Source organism: Limulus polyphemus, unplaced genomic scaffold, assembly GCF_000517525.1.
Source record: "Limulus polyphemus unplaced genomic scaffold, Limulus_polyphemus-2.1.2 Scaffold261, whole genome shotgun sequence".
In the NCBI taxonomy this organism is placed as follows: Eukaryota; Metazoa; Arthropoda; class Merostomata; order Xiphosura; family Limulidae; genus Limulus; species Limulus polyphemus.
In genome coordinates, this window is record NW_013665871.1 from 167,527 (window position 1) to 188,163 (window position 20,637).

The window sequence follows — 20,637 nt, forward strand, 5'->3', positions numbered from 1 at the left end:
CTACGAAGCGAATGGAAGATATACTAGATATTAATTCAATTATAAATATATCAATTCATGTGAATATGACTGAACATTTTCATTTTTTTCTGAAAAGGTGGCATCTATTTACTTGTGACCACGCTGTGTATATGGACTGGCACGTACATCCATTTGATGGTCTTACCAAACAGTTAATTTGCTTTTTGCCATCCATCAGAGAAGCAGCCGCTCTGAATTTTATGCAGTACTGCCTGCGAAAACTTCTTTTAAGGCTTCCAGCTACATCCTTTTGCTACTTGTGGGAAAACTGAATGCTCCACCAACCTTATGGAGGATGTTGATTCTCTGCGAGATAATAAATGCCCAACCAGCTTTCTCGATATATGTAGAGAAGGAACCATCTGTGGCTATGATGACAAGTGACTGTCCACTATGATATTCAACTAGGTGCTGACAGGCTGCTGTTAAATCTCTACATTTTCTGTCTAGCCTGATTTCCACAGATCACAGTGGTGCCAGATGTTTATTCCACGTGGATAAATCTGATATCTGATAGTGGTTGTATAGCACCTGTTCACCCATGAAACTTTCTCCAGTATCACCCAGAAGCTTCTCCTTCAGAAGACCTGTATTTCTGAAGAAATGTCTCTCACAACGTTATGGGTTATACTTATTTGTGAGATGTTCCTCTTTGTAGCTAAAGAAGCTCGCATTTTATTGATCTGCTTTTTATTGTGGTATGGAAGAATTTATTAGGTAGGTTCGACACTATACTTTAAGCACATATACATAGCATGGAGGATCTTCATCTCTCACATATATATTGCATGGAGGATCTGCATCTCTCACACATATATATAGCATGGAGGATCTGCATCTCTCACATATGTATAGCATGGATGATCTTCATCTTTCACATGTATATAGCATGGAGAATCTACATCTCTCACATATATATAGTATGGAGAATCTGCATCTCTCACATATATATATAGCATGGAGGATCTGCATCTCTCACATATGTATAGCATGGATGATCTTCATCTTTCACATGTATATAGCATGGAGAATCTACATCTCTCACATATATTGCATCTCTCACATATATATATAGCATGGAGGATCTGCATCTCTCACATATATATATAGTATGGAGAATCTGCATCTCTCACATATATGTAGCATGGAGAATCTGCATCTCTCACACACACACACATATATATATATATATAGCATGGAGGATCTGCATCTCTCACATATATATATAGCATGGATGATCTTCATCTTTCACATGTATATAGCATGGAGAATCTGCATCTCTCACATATATATATAGCATTTGAGGATCTTCATCTCTCACATATATATAGCATGGAGGATCTTCATCTCTCACATATATATATAGCATGGAGGATCTTCATCTCTCACATATATATAGCATGGAGGATCTTCATCTCTCACATATATATATAGCATGGAGGATCTTCATCTCTCACATATATATATAGCATGGAGGATCTTCATCTCTCATATATATATAGCATGGAGGATCTGCATTTCCCAGACGTGTTTTCTTTGTAGTTTGGAGAGCCTAAACTCCCGATTTGTTTTAATATTATTTTATTTAAAACAATAATACTTTTTATTTTTCTAAATATTTTAAAACCATATATTGTATTCCTTCTAAGCGAGTAAAAATATAACAATGCAAATCGAACGCGCAATTTAATGTTCACGTTTAAATAAATGTCTCATTAAACTGATTTTTAGTTTGTTGACACCTGTACTGTAATATAAAGCCAACTTTAATATGCATTGAAATTCAGGTGTTTGCACAGTAGCAAAGAACAATGGTGACATAGAAAATCATATGCCAGTGGTCCCGGATGTTTGTTTTGTGTCTTGGCGTTCCGCTTTGCTTAGTGGGCTGAGGAACAACGGTGGGTGGAAGGAACTGATTTGCCTTGCGCGATTACTACTTTCCAGCTGAAACATTAAATGAGAGAAGCCTCTCATGTCTATAAAACACCCAGGGGGCGATGTTCGACATGTTCTACATGCTTTATGGCGCACGTGACCAAGCAAAAACCCATCAATATAATGTTTTTCATCCATACATACCGTTATACATTTAGTTTGAGAGGGGCCATTTATCTCCGCTTGAAACACCTTTAAAGTGGGTGATTTGGTAATGAAAATAACAGTTAACAGATGATTATTCTGGCAGTATCTTACTTAGACGGTTATTTTTTAACAGGACAATGAAATAGGTCAATATACGCACATACGATGTAGGGGAGTGACTGCAAAATAGATCAGATTTTTATACTTTGTTATTTTATCTTTACAATATCTAATCGCTTAAGGGACCCTTACCTTAGAACTTTGAGTTTGTAAAGAAATTGGTTATTGGTTTTAGAAGCGAAGTGGGTTTATTCCGAAGTTTCCGTAATCTCCATTAACCCTTTGGTAAAAACCAGGAGGTTAATAAAGATGACCCCTGTGAGTTTCTGCAGGATTGTTCATTTGAGAGCAAAGCTACTTTGGGCTATTCGTTGTGCCCATCGCGAGGAATCGAATCAGGATTTTGGCGTTGTAAATCCGTAGACTTACTGCTGTCTCTCGGGGGACATTTCTGCAGGCACTAATTTTAAGAACTGAGAATAATTATTTTGTGTGTTCCCTAACAACATTTTAAGAAAACTCAGTTGCTGAGTGTTTGTTGTTAAGCACAAAGCTACACAATATGTAGTCTGTGCTCTGCCCACAGCAGGAATCTAAACCTCATTTATATCGCGAAAATCTCTTATTCATACTTACCGCTGAGTCAGCAGGTGGCGTTATTAATAGTAGAAAACCTCCTTTATGTTTTCCTAAATCGCACATTTGTTGATCCCTTACTTCAAATAAATCAATATATCAATAAATAATAGGAATGAAATCATCCGTAGAATCAACTTATGTAGGGTTATTTAAATTTTGTTTACTGTAGGTTTTTTTTGGGGGGGGGGGATTTGAGCCATATTATTTAAGTTCAAAAATGTATTTTTATGATTAAAGATATGAAAAGAATTAATTAAGTTATCATACTTGGATAAGTGTGGTGATAAAACACATTTGCTTCAGTCGCATCTGAAACATACCACTTCGATACATTTTGAATTACGGAGCTAGAAAGCCAGTTTCGAACCCGTACATCACCACAAAATATTTCCCCCACTTTAAGCTGTGTTCTAACAGTGATGGGAAATCCCTTAGCGTGGATAACGGGTAGTAGAGTGCTGCCAACTGGCTACTTTCCCTCTGGTCAATAGTTCAAAATTAGGGGATGTGACACCCTTTGTTCTCCTGAAGAAGAATAGTCAAATATTCGAAAGCGCTCGAGTTTTGGGTCTTATTTTAAGTTTATTACACTTTATATGTGATCCTTTCTGCTAACTCCTTTATTAAGACGGAATGCGACAGATAGCCTTAGTAGCTTTGCCATAAAGATAAAATAAAAACACATATTTACGATATCACAGAGGTATTATAGCCCGTGACTTACTTGGCTACATGAAGAACTCTTCTGTAACTGACGTTTCGTATCAGATAAGAACTGTTTCTGATGTACGATGTAGTCGTGAAATAATCATGATTTTAATCATTTTGTCCTTCTCCTTAGATAACTAGTCTCCTGCTTGGCTAAGTGAATGTGTGAAACTGCGTAAGTGTCAAAGTATATTAAACATAAATATTTATAGAAAAGCAGACTTCATACAGCAGAAAAGCCTAATTCTTAAATACTATTATTTAGTTTTAATAGGAGTCTGATCGCTTACTAATGCTTCTCTAACCTAGACAATGAAGATCTTGATATGTCAAAAATTTTTATAAACACAATAAGTCTCAGTAACAAAAGAAACCAATAAATAACAGGAAAAACATAATTTTAGTTCTTTGTTTTTATATTATTTTTAAAAGTATTATCAACATGTGTTTTAAATTTATTTTTTATTTTCAGAGAGATGCATCAATTTGAATCTAAAGTTAATAATTTTAAAGCTTAAAGCTTGTACAGTCAAAGTCAAGACAGACAATAAGCCAAGTAAGTACCTTACTCACAATCGATCGGATTGTATTGATTTTAGAATTTTTTCCCAGTGTTTCTTTGCACAGTAGTTATACAGAATATAATGTATTATGTGTATTGAGTGTATTAACTGAGTTCCTAAAAGAAACGTCTTTGTTATCTATCTGGCCAATCTTGTTACTTACGAATACTTCTCATTTCAAGGAGAAAAGTAAGCCTTTAATCAAATTCAAATCTATCAAGCGATTTACAGTATAAATGTCACCGTTAAGTGAGCTAATACATTTGGTTTTATAGCATTAATTTTTTCTTTATCAAGAATAATTTCACCTTCAATAAGTACATGTTAATCAGAACATGAGCTGGAAATTTTTCAGTCTAGTAAAACAAAACAAAAATAAACAAATACGTATATGATATAAAAATGCATAATCTGTTTAATGGTTCTAAGAAAGTGTGTACATTTTCATAGTGAGAAGAGTTTCTGAAACTAACAGTCTATATTTATATGTATGGTGTTTAAATTATGCTTTACTTACCTCATTGGGCCTATACTTACACGTGTGTTTTAACAGTATGCAACATAAATGTTACTCACATATTTATCAACTTACGAACAACACAAAAACCACGTATACAAGATTCGTGAAATTTGTTAATTTCAAAATGGGGAATAGGAATCGTCAAAAAAGTACAGAGACAAACTGAATCAAAATATAAAGATTATATTTTCAATCTTACAGCTAGGGACTCGAAAAAAAGGTAAACAAACAAGGCTGTAAATAGTGTCTACATTAGTTTCTCAAGCTACAAATCCCTATTTTGACTCCATGTCTACAGTACTTATCAATTTTACTGAAGTCAAAGTATGGAGATTTGTAATTTGAGAAAATAATATAAACACTTTAGGCCTCAAGTTTCGTTCTGGATGAAATTCACAGCTTCTTTGATAAGAACAAATTATGTTTTCGGCTTGCAATTCTTTGTGCAATATTTGTTCCAAAACTTGTGAGACATTATGTATGTTTACGTAATAGCATTCAAATATAACCCCAAAGAACAGTGTTAAACAAAAAAAAACTAAATTCTTTACTAAATAAAACCTATAAACATTTTTTTATCATTAGAGTGTTACATATAAAATCGAATTAATCACGAGCTACAACCCTAAAGGAATCACAGAGCGATGTATAAAACCATAGTTTGTTACTCCTAAAATACATAGTTTTTCCCTTACTCCTAAAATACATAGTTTTCCCTTACTCCTAAAAATACGTACTTTTTTCCTCACTCCTAAAGATACGTACTTTTTTTATTTATCAAACCACGAGGAACCGAGTCAAAAATAAAATAAAAAAGCACATCCAATCCACTGATCTAGTTAATTTAACTCACGTAAAGATGATAAATTTTGGAAAAGCGAAGCTGTTGACACGAATAAGGTACAATATATAGTGTTTTTTTTAACCAGATTAAGATTATATGCTCCATATATCTTGAATAATTACATAAAAAGTGTATGCACCTGAAAGCAGGCCACTGTACCTTCCCCATACCTTTGCTGCCTCGATTGCTTTCAAATTAAACTAGAATAGGTTCTTGATATTTCGACTTAGTGAATCTTTTATGGTCATGGTGAATTTCTAGAGCAATTTTGAGTTTTTCAGATCCGTGAATTCATTCCGGGTAGTTTTGTTGTGAAACCTGGTCCTTGGCCTTGATTTGAGTTGGCCTTAAGCAATGATTTGTAAAGAAAGAAGGTCACAGTCCGATATTTGTATACAGTGATGTTTAACGCCCTTTTAGGAAGAATAGATTACCAAATTGTCCTTTTAAATCCTTGTACCAAGAGGGTCGTTGAATTTGTGAGCACGTCTTAGTCGTGGTGTGTTGTAAAATAAATCTTACATGTGACTTGTTTTTCTTTCGTAAGTTCGTAACAGGATTTTACGAAAACCATAATTAACTTTTAAAAATCCCATTGATTATTCCATGCAGATGTTGTTTTTCCTTCTTCTAATATAACATTCTCTAAATTGGTTTTTGATCAAGATGATGCAATTATAGCTCTTTTATTCGTGTAGCTTTGTTTCGATATTCTTCCAATTATCCGCAATAGACAATGCACATTGATGATAAGAAAATAAAAAAATATATATATGAAAAAGTCAAGTCATGAGAGTCATTGTTATAATGTACAATTTTATTTTTAGCTTTGCGTAGCACGTTGCTATAGTAACACGTACACTAACTTCAGACTTTGGCTATCGAAATTTCTTTTTTAAAATTTGTATTAAGCAAAACATTTTAAAAGTGCAAATTCAGATCATCGCCGTTGATCAACGAAAACAGCTGTTATTTGTCAAATATAGATGCCTCTTGGGGGCTCAACTGAGGGCTAATAACATAAAAAATTGGGTTGCAATGCCAGTAGTAGGCAGAGCACAGCAAGCCCATTATGTAGCTTCCCGCTTAAACACAAACAAGCAAAATATATATAAACGATTTATAAAGTAATAATGAGTCTTGAAAATTGAGAAGTAGAGATATAAAATCAATAAAAACCCAATGACAAACTTGTAAAAATCAAAAATGTAACGTAAATTTATGTGTGTACGTGGGTCAGGCATGGCTTAGTGCTGAAACTATACATCGGCGGGTTCATGGTTTCCGTCCCGTTGCTGCAAAACTCGTCTTTCATTTTGGGACTGCGGATGTGTTATAAGAGTGATGAAATCCTACTAGTCTAGGAGTTGGGGGTGGGTACTACTGACGATTGTCATTTCTTTATTGCTGCTTTCCCTATAGTATATTAATTCAAAATTTGAAACAATTATACATAGACAGCCCTTTTGTAGCTTCGCGCCAAAAAGTCAAACATACAAGCAATATACGCTTATGCACCTAGATGTTTTATTCAAACTTTTTAATTTTGTTCTTAAAGAAAGTGTTGAAAGTTTGTTTTAAAATACAGAATATTATACAATGTATTATACTATAGAACAACAGAAGTAGGTAAAGTCTAACAGCAAAACACTAACCTAACCTCACGTATTATACTATAGAACAACAAAAGTAGGTAAAGTCTAACAGCAAAACACTAACCTAACCTCACGTATTATACTATAGAACAACAGAAGTAGGTAAAGTTTAACAGTAAAGCGCAAACCTAACCTCACGTATTATACTATAGAACAACAAAAGTAGATAAAGTCTAACAGCAAAACACTAACCTAACCTCACGTATTATACTATAGAACAACAGAAGTAGGTAAAGTTTAACAGTAAAGCGCAAACCTAATCTCACGTATTAGACTATAGAACAACAGAAGTAGGTAAAGTCTAACAGCAAAACACAAACCTCACCTCACGTATTATACTATAGAGTATAGAATAATAGGGTTGGTAAGGTCGAACTATAAAACGCAAATCTAACCTCACGTATTATACTATAGAACAACAGTGGCAGGTAAAGTCTAACAGTAAAACGCAAACTTAAATGAAAAAAAAATAATGAGGTTGAGAGTACCTGAGTTATAGAAGGTAACACTATAAATTGATTTTGCCTCAGTGTAATGGCAAAAAAATATATATATATTTAATTCTCATCACGATTTCATATTGATATTGAACATTTGTAGAAATTCGTCAAGCATCCATTTGCTCTTTATATTAACCAAAAACAGGCTGGGGTTTTAAAAAAAGATTATTAATTAATGATATACAGCCAAGATCAAACTTATTAGCTAATTTTGAAGTAAATATAATGCTGTGTTGTTTTGGTTAATTTCACTATAAATAATCACTGTTCTGCTTCATATCGCAGTGTCTAACTAAGGTTATCACTGACGTTTGTTTTCTTGTTTTGACCCTAAAGTGTGTGCGTTAATTGGAAAACTGAAACATTCAACAAAAATAAAAATGCCACCAGAGGGCTTTGTTTAACGTTGGATAACGCGAGACGTTGTCTTAACCACATTTGATAGTTTAGACGGATATCGTTTTTTTCTTATTTATATTTGTTTTACAATCGGTTGTTTGTACACAGAAAACTTAGCAAAGTGTGTTTGAAACTAAATACTTCATTAAGTAGTTTTTCTCATAACATTATCTGTAAAACCTTTGAACATAAATAAATATCAGTGAGGATATTTAGTTAAATAAGCCCAATAGTATGAACAATATGACATATATTTTTGACTACAGCTAACTTCTACGTGTACTGTAACCACAAGTGTTCTTACAGATGGCTGTTTTTCCCAGGCTCCTTTACCAGACCTTCGGTCAAATGACGAAACAAGTTGCAATCATTTCGAGGAACGTCCATGTTCATCAGGATTTTTAAAAAACCAAAAAAAAAAACATGTGGCAACTTTTATTTTTATTTGCCTGGTTTTCTTGCTGATGTTAAAAATAACTTGTTCGAGAAAAGCAGCTTATATTCACCAAAAAAGGTAACATAAAACGCAAAGTCAGATACAGTAATGTATAGTTGAACCAAGTTTGGACTAGTGCAGCGTTTCTCTAGCTTTTCGATACCAGCGACTTGTTCGCTGCTTCCCTAAATCATCGCGGACCACTAAAATGCAAGTACGAGCATTTTGTCGCTTTTGTCTCTTTCTTGTTTTCGTAAAATTCAGCAAAATGAACAGGTGGTCGTGATGGACCGTCAGCGGTCTGAGGACCGATGATTGCGAAACGCTGGCTTAGTGTTTAGTGTATCAGGCTGCGGATCGGATCGAAGGGTCCAGGGTTCGAGAAGTGAACACACTTTACACTTTCAACTGTGCACATGAACGCGTTGTAAGAGTGACAGTTAACTCCTTTGTTCAATTCAAAATAGTCTGACAAAGTCTACATGGCGACGGTTGCTTCTGGTTGACTGCTTTTCCTAAATCTAAAGGGTCTATAACTTGGACGTTTGATTAACGTGTGCATAAGATACTATTTAATTTATCGTTATACGTACTTTTGATGAATTATTAGCGACGTTTACATATTATCTAAAAACATTATTCAAAGTTAATAATGTATCATAACTGAAAAGAAAACGGATCTTGGAATTTTAGTCTATTTAAGTGTTAGTAAATACATTTCACACCTGTTTAAAAAACAAAAAAAAACTTGGCTTGTAAATCCTCTAAACGCAGTAGATCTTTTTTGCCGTTACATCAGTTCCAGTGAACAATTACTGTAAATCCTCTAAACGCAGTAGATCTTTTTTGCCGTTACATCAGTTCCAGTGAACAATTACTGTAAATCCTCTAAACGCAGTAGATCTTTTTTGCCGTTACATCAGTTCCAGTGAACAATTACAGATAAACATTTACAAAATATAATTATATATCTATTAGGGTTTCTATATACTGTCCTAAGTAAAAACTTTACATGTTAATTAAATTGTATGATGAAATTTCAAAATTATATGCATACATATATGGCTTTGTTTCGCTTTTTATTTTGTTTTTTATCAACACACCGCTACTTATATAACGCATGCGCACGGGATTTTACACATTTATTATTATCTCTCTTTACTCATTTATGGGTCGAGATGAAGTTTCCGAACGCACGTGATAAAAGATAGTTATGCCTTCAAGAAGTAAGGTCTATCTTTTGAAGCATTTGCATTATTGTATTTTCTCCTTAAATGTGACTTATCTATTGTTTTAATCCCATATGTTTTCTAAATACATAGGGTCATTTTATATTATGGAAACGAAACAGATAGAGAGAGCCAAAGAATATAACATATCTAACAATGGAGTCTTCAGTGCTGTCCAAGGAGCAGGAAAACTAGCTCAGATTAGTATTTAGGACAGCAATGGACTCCGAAATCACAAATGTGGTTACGAAAAAGAACACATTGATTAAAAAAAGAGAGAGAGAGCCTTTACGATGAAGCTGAGCATATATACTGGTCCCAACAACAACAAAAGATTGGAAGTTGATGAAGTCTCATAATTAAAAAGTTCACTAGCTCTTGGCGAAATATATTGCAGAGAAGACCAACTGTAGAAAGCTGTATGAAAAACACCTAGCATGTGAGATATGAAATTTTATACTGACCCTTCATGCTGGATGATTGTATTTAAATGACTGCAGGAAAAAAAGAAGAGAGAAATTAACCTACTATCATCCACTGAAGAACAGGACCATCACACGTGATACAAATATTGCAAGGAGTGTTTTACATCAGGTTTCAAGGTAAGCGCTGGATTTAATCACAGAAGAAAGCTACAACTAAGGAAAATCATATATAAAATTAAGAGCAATTCCCATTGCTATCAGATTGATATGGCCTGTCAAAGAAATCTCAGCTCTGTACAGAAATGACATGGACAAAGTTGCAATCTATTAAGGCAAATCTATTTCCGGGAAAAGGTGGTGTTATTACAGAATCACAACAATCTCATTGAACCATACCTCTACAAAGTTCTCCGATATAGCTCCAGTGGACATTTTTACCTTTTTAAGCATGCTTATGGAAGTCTTAGAATACTAAAGGGTTAGTTGGTTGATAGATTAGGACTGTCAGATATAACAGGCTGTTTAGTGTAGGTATTATTAATTAATTTATTTTGTGAGTGACTATTTCATCATTGTTTTCCTTTTTTTCATACCAAGAGTTAAAAGCAATTTTTTTTAAAGGCGATAGTCATGATAAGTTTGATTACGTAACTCGGTAAGAATCGTACATTGTTGTTATAATTCATTGATGTGGAGGCTATCGAACGTTGCGTGCAATCCATTTATGTCGAGGATAAAAAAGATTTCTAGAAGGCCTAAGTGATAAACGTATAAATAGCGGCAAACAAATGAACAAAAAAAAAGAGCAGAAGCGAGTAATTTGAAGTCACGGGAAGGAGAAATTCGGTCAGAGAAAAGTTAAACGCAAAGTTAATAATCGTGGGTGTAAAAGGCCTAACGGTTGATATGATAAAGTGAGATTAACAATTTCGAAGAGATAAGGAGAATATGTTGACTCTTCTAAAGGTGTTCAAAGGTAATTGAACCAGCCTAAGTGGACTTTGACAAAAGGCAGATGATTTTTAGAAATATGGAAAAGGAGCAAACGATTTCTGAAGTACAGGATACAACCGCGGTAACTCAACAACGTAAGTGAACTGTACAGGGATAGTCTAGCAATAGAAATAGAGAAAAATAGTTCGGCTTGTCAACTGAATTCTACAGCAATTGAATAGGCCTAAGTGGACTTTTGACAAGAAGAAGATAACTATATAGTGTTTATGATATAACTATGATCTCCACAGTGTAAGAAATTTCCGTACATACATACTATTTTGAAAACAAGTGGAATACGTGCTGTTCTTTTATTATTATTTTTTTAATTTATCACATACAAATCACAGAAGAATCCTTGGCCCAACACGCCTATATATTTTAATTTACTATATATAATATAAAAAAGTAAGTTCCTGACAAGAACACTAAAATATTAGTTGGTTGATAGATTAGAACACTGAAATATTAGTTGGTTGGTAGATTAGAACACTAAAATATTAGTTATTTGGTAGATTAGAACACTAAAACATTAATTAGTTGGTTGACAGATTAGAACACTGAAATATTAGTTGGTTGGTAGATTAGAATACTAAAATATTAGCGATAGATTATAACACTAGAACATCAGTTGATTGATAGATTAGAACACTAGAACATTAGTCGGTTGATAGAAAAGTGTACTAGATCAATGGTGCATCATTGATATGGCTATTCTCCAAAATAACCTGATATCACGGAAACATTGCTGCAGGGCTACTGCTAAAAAGCAGATAGAGAAGAACATGTGATATTTAATATTAATATGTTAAACTTGATAATAATTTACAAAAAATTTAAAGGATCTTCCGTAGCATACAATACTCTCTTGCATATATTTATATTCTTACTGGCTTCGGACTAAAACATTTAAGTTGTAAAGTTATTCTTGTAACAAAGATGTTCCTGCTTGTTGTTTGCTTGGTGATTCTGAAATTCTTGATATGAGTCAATAATGAAACACTGCATTCTGTTCTTAAAGGATTTGAAATTATTCACAATGAACTCCAACTGTGTCTGAATCACATGACTAGACCTACTCTTTTATTTGTCTCTGTCAAATAACACTAACCAATCCTGCAACAATTTACAAAGATTAGCTATCGCTTTCTCAGACTTGTTTTTTAAGAATAAAAATCTCAGCACTTTCCGTTATTATTACTCTTACGGTGGTAAAATCAGAAACCAAAATATTTAAACTTTATGACACAAGTCAGTATCTGTCTTTTAGCCAGGTCTTTGTCTTTGTATACTGTGTCAATGTTCTTTTACTAATGTGTTTTCGTTTAACATGTACTTGTAAAAAACAAAACTGATGTGTTAATTATCTCTGAATCAATGTGTTTGTCCTCATTGTTTTCACATATATTATTTTTTAAAAAGTACACTGACCTATTCAGTTCCTTGAACTCTAGCTTATTACATACTGTTGTTAGTAACCCTTGGGGTATGAGATGTCACATAAGCAATCAGATTGCAATATATTACTATTTTTTTACACAGGGTCTTTACTATATTAGACATATAGGATAAGTGGGCGACTATGTAATTTTATAGCTATTTTAAATTGTTCTCGTGACTAATTTAATATTTGATCTTCCTAACGAGCAATAAGGTACTCTACCATAAGGGAGAGATGTGTTTCTTTACTGCTTCTTCAATATCTCAAGAAAACATAAATAGAAAATACTAGATTTTTTTGTGAAACTGACTGCTTTTTTTAGTCCTAAAAGTAATATAGTATAGTTGTGATACCTTGCTTCTGCGAAGAACTGCACATGAACATTTATATTAATGTTTTGATTTCCCTGCTTAATAAAACCTTCCTTACACCTATCGTATACGATACAAATATAAGATGAAATTATCTTGCTACTCAGGAGAGTTTATCTGCTTCGTAACAAACAATTTCATATTGTTGTATATCATACACCCAGTTCTCATGTTTTATTGTTTATTTGTTTTGGAAGTTCGCGCAAAGCTACTCGAGGGCTTTCTGTGCTACCCGTCCCTAATTTAGCAGTGGCAGACTGGAAGAGAGGCAGCTAGTCAACCTCACCCACCTCCAACTCTTGGGTTACTCTTTTACTAACGAATAGTGAGATTGATCATTACATTATAACGCTCCCACGGCTGAAAGGACGAACATATTTAGTGACGGGAAATCGAATCCGCGACCCACAGATTACCATTCGAGCGACCTAATAACCAGACCATCCCACGTTTTATATTTTGTTAAGGAAGATGAGCCGGTGTCTATAAGTTTCACCAAGTTATTCTAAATTTTGTTGAAAAGAAATGAGGTCTCGTCTTTTTTCTATATAAGCCTCAGCTTCCTACTAGAGAGATGTTTAAGTATGAAAAGTTGTGGTTTAAAACGCTGGTATTTTCACCATTTAAATTTTTACGTTCCAATACCAGGGTTCATCAGACTGGCTGGGATATAACAGACATAGTAGTGGTTTAGGCGCTAATTATATCATCAACTTTCATAAACAACGACTGTTATGGTGTGACTAGATTACGTAAGGGAATTATAATTATTATCAATTTTATTTAAGTCATTTAAAAATCAGATCTTTTAAGGCAAGGATTAACAACACAATATTACTTACTGTTTTATTTATAACACCAATTATTTATTTTTAGTATTATTATCTTATTTATCACTCAGAAGAAATTGCGAACCATCTAATTTTTCTTCTTGTTCCCGGAGCAGGTCATGCGATCACAGCTTCAACGGGAGAAAGCTACGTCAATAATTTTAATAACTTATGAGTAAAAGTAAAGGAGAATGTGTTAAAATATGTCAGCCACACTAAATCTAACATATCCAAGTGACGACGAGGCCTTTTGACCAGTACCAGTGCTCATCAGGCTGGCTGCGATACGATAATTTACAGCTAGTGAATTGCCTTTAAATGCTACATTCTACATTGTAAAACATATATTTAACTCTGTTTTTCTGACGTTTTTCTATTTAATCCTATGACTGTCATATCAGATGATATTCTCAGATGGGGTAAAATGGAGATAAGGTTCCAGACTGTATGGAGAGAAGAGCGTTTACCGGTTAGTAAGATTGGGAGTAGAAGTTTGAGACTCTAGGGCTCTGAGGGACGACCAGTAAGTGGTCTATGTGGGTAAGTAGTCTCGAGGTCTTGCTGAAGATGGTGATATTCTGTAATAATTTAGTAGATATTCCGTTTCTACAATGTATACATAAACATATCATGTGATTAGAATGTATCTGAATGCTGCCAACTGAATCAGTGAGTCCAAAATTTGAAAAGTTATCCAGTGAAATAGTATTGAATAAGGTTAATAAATATATTCCCATAGTCACCCATCACTCAACACAGATATTTTAGTATGATGAAGTATAAGTACTCTAAACATTAAAGTATCATGTAAGCCTAGCAGCTTCAACGATATCTCATAAACTGCTAAGGATAAAAATTGACCTAAATCTAGTTTTTCGTATGGTAGTTTCGGAATAAGAATTATTCATAGGAGATAAAGTTTATTAACTTTTTAATAATTGCAGGAGCCCCCCTACCATAGTGGCTCAAACCGGGTATTGATACTCGTGGCGATCACAGCTTTATGTTTAACAAACAAACAAAGTGATTGCAGGAATATACCACGAGCTTACAATAGGTGTTTACTGTATAAAAACCTTCGCCACAGCTGTCAATGTATGAATATTTTTCAAGTCAATGAGATATTATAATTCGAGTAAAAAAATCGTATTAATTGGAACTGCATCATTCCAAAATATAACCTAAACCTTGTGTAAGCATAATGGAATACCAGGAAATATATGAATAAAATAACACTTTTACTGTATTTTCTACATAATATAGATTAAGATGATGACAACCAGAAAGCCTCATCCAAAGATTCTATATACAGTCAGTATTCTTTATTATTATAAGCACGACAACAGGAACCTGACATGATCATTGCAAACTTTTGAGGTCGTTTCTACATTGAGTCGTAGCCATTAAGTTTCTTCCTTTCAACGTCCGTTTTTCAATATGGTTCCTTAGACAGCTATGTCCGTCATTTGAGATGGAAATTGTTAATTTATTTCGTATTTAATGGTCGAACACATTATCATGTTAACAAGAAATGCGACTGCTTGTTTGAAAATGCCTTCAAGCTCGTTCGATATAGGTCCTGACGTTATAGCTCCCGGAACGGTGAGGCCTCTGACACGGATGTTTGAACCATCAAAAGCATAGCCACTTTGCATGGAGCAGTAATTGGACACCCAGCGTTTTCTCGTGCATGATGGCGATGACATCAAATTCCTGCAGTAAGCGAGCTGGTGACGTCATTTGCCCGGGACTCACATGTTAAGTTTTATACGAAGTGGAAACCTGTTTTAGGTTAATCGGCACCCACTTGACGTAGTCCAGGTTTGTAGCGTGTCTGAAAACAGTGTTTGTGTATGTTGTTAGTGAAGCAGTTCGTGTCACAGCATCTCAAATGTACTCTTTTTGTGCACTTCAAAAAATAAAAAAGACACCATATATAGCCTTACTCGTATTCACTCAACCATTGTCTACATTTCTTGCAAAACGAAACATATTTTTTATTTATCTACTCGAATCTTTAATCAAGATTACGTCAATTAATCTCTGCACACTTCGATATTTTTATATTAAATGGTGCAATGTTTGTTTAGACTCTTTACATTTTACACAATCAGATATTTGACGTTAACTGGAATTTCGAAACCATCATAACACTAGATATTAGAAGTTTTAATTAAAAGGTGTATTTTTAGACTTGGTGGAAACTGGTAATCCAGATGAAAGATGGAAAGAGCAAATTTGTTTCTAGTGTAAAATGTTACAAGTAAAAACCTCACTCGTAATCCAACTCGTAATAGAAACAGTAATTTTCTTTTAGTGTAAAATATACTTGGCCTTCACAGTTGGTATTAATTCGTGTGAACTTGCAAATCTCATCCGTCGCATAGCAGAGGTGTAGGAAGCAAATTAAAAGGGATGAGGGGGGGGGGGGTATTTGACCGAGCAAAGCGAGGGAATGTGCGCCACAGGCGCAACCATTACGCCCGAGGTCCAGGGTTTGCTTTAGAGCTATAGAAACTCTTGGGTTTTAGATTAAATTTTATGCATTCTCCCGCTTTTCTTGACAGTACTAGTCCTAATTTTGATGCATTTTTTTACTGGGACCGATTTAAAAACGGGGGTTCAGGCCCCCACCCTCGATTCCTACACAACTGCATTGTAATATATATATATATTAGAAAGATAGCTATAATGCTGTATGTATTAATGTTTAAAATATTGCTAATATCAGATTTAGAAAGCATAAACACAAACCATGTTATTACCATATTCCCGGATAAAGCATTTCCATATCTCGAGTTACTGTGACTGCATGAAATAAATGTGTTTTTGTTATTGTTTTGGGTATGTGTGCGCTAACGTTTCACAAAACAATTTCTAAAGAAAAGCCATATAAAAACATCTCACGGTTATTCTTGTGGACGATGGTTCAGGAAAAAGTTGGAATTGTTGTTGGTTAAACATATGCTTTATTTATTACGCTGTAAGATGCCCCGACTTCACTTTCCTAGACTTCTTGAAATTGTTTTTTTATTTTGTGTCATTCTGCCATGGACTACAGATTTTGCAATTAATGCAGTTTCTCGAGTGCACACATATATAGTAAGAGCTCAAAGTCATCTATGTCTGATGGAAAATATCCCTTATTTAAGGGAATACTATACACCTTAAAAGGTAAAATAGGTTCAAGGAACTCATCTGTTTTTAATAGGAAATCGTATGAAAAACTAGATGTTGCATTATTGCTTTAGGGGGTGTTTTTAACCTACATGTCAGTACTATCCCCAGAATTGGGTTGAGCGTGGCCAAGTCATTAGCGAACTTAGATGGTTAATCCTATAGTTTATGGTTCGCGTCCCATTGCCGCAAAATGGTGCTCTTTTTTAAAAGGTCATAGTGTGCTATAAGACTGACGGCTAAGTTGCACTATTTAGCCAGATAATAATAGCCGAAGAATTGTTGGTAGGTACTGGTCACTAGCTGGCCTACCTCTCTCCATCTGGCCTTTATGTAGCATTGCGCGAAATTCCGAAACAAACAAACGAAAATAATTAAATGTTTGTTTAAGATAAAAATAATTTTAGAAGAAACGCTGGTGATTATGTCTTTGCTTGTCGTGATTTTGCTCATGCTAAAATACGTTAAAACGATCATCTTAACGAAATTTGACGTGTACAGTCATATAGAATCACTTGTTTCCAACATAAAAAAAAAACCGAATAGTTTCAGCTGCTAAGACTTTATTTGTTATATCCGCCACCGAAGGTGGGCGGAGGTTATGTGTTTCACCCCTGCGTGTGTTTATCATCAAGATTTCTCGAAAACGGCAGAATGGATTTTGACGAAAGTTGGTATACATTTGGCCTATAATCCAACTTAGAAGTGATTAGTTTTTGGGGTCAAGGTCACAGCAAGGTAACAAAAATTTTAAAAATCCCCATCTGTTAATATGGGGACCGATAGTTCACACTATTTTTGCTCTATAACACAGTCAAGAATGATCGGATTTTGATGAAACTCCGTGGACGTATGTAGAATATCATTCCTCATTGTCCTGCCAAAAATTATCCGTGTCCGTTGATAGCAAAGGACATATGGACGCATTTTCGTATTTTCTGAGAGCCGAATATGATCAACGCTGCGTGCCGGAGGTATGCGCTCTAATGGGTGTTCCTCTTGTTGTTATTTTGTTGTTAAGCGCAAAACTAAACAATGGACTATCTGTGCTGTGCTTACTACGGGTATCGAAACTAGGCTTTTAGTGTTATAAGTTCCGGGGAGGGGCTACTAAAACAAAGTCTAATAATTTCTAATCATGTTAGAGAAACAACTACGGTGAATAAAAGCAAACATTTTCAAAACATTTTAGTAGTCCGAAAGGGATCTAACTTTGTTTATATTGAAGCGCAAAGCAAGAGAAAACAGAGATCCTAATGGTATTATATTAACCTCACTGATCACCTCACGACGGTACGTTATGAAATACCGTTTTCCCATAATAAACTATTCTTACAAGATTTTCGCGCCTGTTTGTGGTCTTTACTATTAAAAGCAGACCTGAATAAGCTATTCCATTCAACCTTGATTAAGTAAAAGGCGGCGGGGCGTAATGGTGAGTGCTTCTGAATTGGAATCGAGGTTTGCCCCTTCATTTGGTTGTGTCCTTGGACAAGACACTTCACCCATTTACCCAGCTGTCTAATGGGCACCAACGGATAGCTGGGGTTCACCTGCGATGGTCTAACATCCCATCTAGGGAGAATGTGTCACCATTCTCATACGTTTGTGCCACAGGAAACCAGAGTTAAGCACCAGCCTTATGTGTCTTACTGGCGCTAAAAGTAAAACTTCCTATTTACGTCTTTAAAAATTCTATCTTAAACTATTGCTTGAAATTTCTATTGCATTATAATAGTGATGGATGATAAGTTTCCGCTATTTCTTTTTATCTTTTCAATATAAAATGGTTTGCCTATCAGAGAATGTTCTACGACAGGATATGATAACACTCAAGGCGCTCAAGAACTAAATATCTACGTCATCTTCCATGGGTTATTCATTACCCAGCATGGATGCACATGAAACTTGACTCCTGTCATAAATGTTCTAAAGGTTCGTTTATTGCACTGAGAACGCTGCTTGCTTAACACCATGTCATCCGGTGACTCAGCGATAAGTCTGAGAGCGAATAACGTAATTTCAATATGACACTGATACGTGATACGTAAACATTCATTTGTTACAGCACTTCAGTAGCCTTGTTACATTTTATATACTGTAACGCCGACATTATTTTTCTCCACATTTTGAATAAAAGCAGCAGTGGTGACACCTGGCTGACACAATCGTGGAGGTTTGCCTATTAATATATCACGTTGCGGGTTTATCTATTGCTGAATGTGACTGTACTACATTTTATGTCCGCATTGATTATGTGCACATATTATTAACAGAGCCGAATGACAAATAGTCAGTTGCGTGTCTATGGAAGAGAGTGAGGCTTAACCTCACTAACTCACAATTCTAGCCTTCCAAAAAAAAAATGCCTTAAAAGTGTATTAGTCTCCTCATTTTCAATAAAGAAAGTATTTTTAAAGACTATTTAATTATGTTCTTGTATTCTTTAATATTAAACAATTTTCTCAAATAGAACAAGATCTGTTCATTTCAAATTACAGTAAGTAGTATTCGAAATGCGTTACTAGTGGTTAATTCCCTCTGTCGGAGGGAATATATGGCTCTCACGCCACCTAACCCGTGCAAATAAATAGTGCTAGCTACGTCCCTGCATACAGTGTACAAGTTCCTGAAAGAAACAGGCATGATGCATTAAATGCTTAATATTTCTATAATTCTTATTCGTTTTAAAAGTCTGCAACGTTGACTATACGGTTGTATTATATCTGGAAACGAAAAATATTAAAGGTTTGGATGAGCCTTCATATATATATAGAAACATATACTGCATTAAAATGTGAATATAAGATGCAAAAATATGTTGAGTGCATAGAAATCAAACACGCTTTATTCGTTATTTGCTAAAACTACATAGAAGACAGGCGTAAGGTCTTGCATAAGCGATAAGTTTCGATGGTGATCGTTTTCTTTATATATGTTGTACAAAGAACGTGGCATATATGTATTAATAACTTCTGATCAAAGCAAACTACTTTTGTAGAGCTAAAAACTAGCCCCGTAATTAATGTAATTAATCAAATATAACGATAAAATTAATAGTATGTAATGTAGTAGAAACAAAAGAAAGCTTGGAATGATTAGAACGCATTGATTTATCAATTAGGTACTTTCGCTCTTATTGATATTTTCGGCTGTAATCCCAATAGGTTAGTTCTACAACCATGCAAGATATATACCAAACCTAATGGTGTAGCAACTAGTAAACGTGGTGTATCCATTACCCTTATTGTCACTGTCCAACCTGGACTCTAACCATCATCAACGGTAGATAGTATCACATTTCTGTTTTTAACCAATACAGCCCAAACTTACTGAACAAGCGAAGATACAAAAATTTAGAACATTAAGGGAAAGCTGTCACAAGTGAAAACAAATATTACAGTGTTGTTTTACCAGTTAATGTGCACGAGGCTACAGTTTTACAGTGTTGTTTTACTAGTTAATGTGCACGAGGCTACAGTTTTACAGTGTTGTTTTACTAGTTAATGTGCACGAGGCTACAGTTTTACAGTGTTGTTTTACTAGTTAATGTGCACGAGGCTACAGTTTTACAGTGTTGTTTTACTAGTTAATGTGCTACGAGGCTACAGTTTTACAGTGTTGTTTACAGTTAATGTGCTACGAGGCTACAGTTTTACAGTTGTTGTTTAACAGTTAATGTGCTACGTAGGCTACTAGTTTACAGTTATTGTTTACAGTTAATGTGCTACGAGGCTACAG

At 34.5% G+C, this 20,637-nt stretch overlaps 1 long non-coding RNA gene across 1 annotated transcript; it reads left to right on the forward strand.

The window, feature by feature from the left end:
* Window positions 1-3,570: 3,570 nt before the first annotated feature.
* Window positions 3,571-15,835, forward strand: LOC111085172. Its single transcript, XR_002610010.1, has 3 exons — window positions 3,571-3,688; window positions 3,986-4,069; window positions 14,121-15,835. It is a non-coding gene; the product is annotated as an uncharacterized LOC111085172 (long non-coding RNA).
* Window positions 15,836-20,637: the final 4,802 nt, after the last annotated feature.